Consider the following 1,916-nt stretch of genomic DNA (forward strand, 5'->3'; position numbering starts at 1 on the left):
AAGTACACAGGCCTCGACGTGGGGGCAACCACATAGAACTCCTGAAAAAGCGTGAAAGTTTTTGGATATACAAACTCCAAACCCTTACACCTAAAGGACTTAATAGAGAAATTGATTGGCCTACAAAATAACCTTTCACATGTTTATCTACTCTTTTAACTGTAGGATATCTGAGGACTAATCTTCTTGTAATTCTTTACAGAAAAATTAAGAAAATTCTCTACCACCATTTCTGCTTCTACTACGCACCCACTGTTAGATGGTAAAGTATATATTGGCACCACCACATAGTATTATGTTTGCTATACTGTTACGCACCTAATAGTATATTGGGACCCTTATACTATATGCATTAACATTTTTTCTCCTTTAGGTTAAACAACTAACGTTGTATGACTTCTAACTATTGTGATACACTAATGATGCTATAATAGAGTCATAATGTTTATACATATATATACTTATGTTCGCTTACTATTTATTGTATATATGTACCATCTATAGTGGGATTCCCACACACCATTTTGCTCAAGGTCTATCATTTCTCCTTTCTCATCCTCTATTTTTTATCCTCTCTGTATACTATTACAAACATCTACATACTGTGAAAACGTCCTCCCAGTACTGGCATTCCCCTAAGTATCTAAAATCATCAACTGCGCAGGCGCCTGTGCCTCTACTACATACCTAACGGTACCTTATTTACACCAATACGAACGCATAAGCGCTACTGCGCATGCGCCGGCGTCTGACGTCACTTCCGGTTTTCGGAAGTAAATAGCCGGAGAGCGTAGTCCCTCATTGCAGCAGCCACAGTCTGGGAAGACGGCGTTCATAAGGTATGTTGCGATCCTACACCCCTCCACCTAGCAGCACCCTGTGTATAATCAACTAATTTCGTCTATTTATCCCATAGAGGGACACTCAACACTCCCCCTTTCAAACCTTCTGTATAAGAATAACACAGGTAACGCTTACTATGCTGAGCAGCTCCATTACATGACCTGGCACTTGTTTTGCAATCCTGACACATATTACCTCTCCTAGATTACAGCAAGCTTCTGCTGGTTAACTACTCCCTGCAACAAGTGGTGACCATTAATCTAGACTGCTCTAAGGTACCATTGCTTTACATTGTATACTAATGACCGCACATATGTACAATATTCCTATGCTCAACTCATTTCTCTTAAGGGGCCACATACTGCAAGGATCCACACAGGGATAACAAGTAACTACAACACATTTGTGGAATTCAAAATGGTATTTTTGTTGCTAGACAACCCATAACATAGCTCCAGTGACTGGTTAATTATATACGTCCCTTTCTCTATAGGATAAACACTGTGGTGCGGTATTTGAGAATAACATAGCCGGAACAAGGTTCTGCATTATTCTCAATATTACTGAAACAAGGATATACAGTACTACAAGGTAGCTAATGCCCAATAGATACTTCTTTTAATCTTTTGTGAATAAATACCCATCATTATTCTTCGTTCTATACTATAGGGATCACAATCCCAAATACTCTACGGGCATACCTATTAGATTTCGCCAAAGCAGACGCACCCTGAGATACTTCACCTTTCAGGTAATCCAATCCAGACATACATATCCCCATTAGGGGTCCCTATGACTGTATATTTTGGTCTGTGACCTACTCAATCCTTTACCTTTATTCATAGGAATTGTTTTCTGTGACCAATAGAAAAAAAGCGATATCAAGAGTGTTCCCTCTGTTCTATTCCTTCTTACATTCACTCCCTTCACCTGTGGAAATTAGTTCCCCCTTCTCTATGGAGGTAGGTTGCATATATTTTTATCATTCACCTCTGTTTTTTGGCTTTTACTACTGTCACCTCTTTACCTGGTTTTTACATGTTACCTCTATGGTAACCTATTATGTAATGTTG

This window comes from Anomaloglossus baeobatrachus, unplaced genomic scaffold (assembly GCF_048569485.1).
Source record: "Anomaloglossus baeobatrachus isolate aAnoBae1 unplaced genomic scaffold, aAnoBae1.hap1 Scaffold_3696, whole genome shotgun sequence".
NCBI classification, from domain to species: Eukaryota; Metazoa; Chordata; class Amphibia; order Anura; family Aromobatidae; genus Anomaloglossus; species Anomaloglossus baeobatrachus.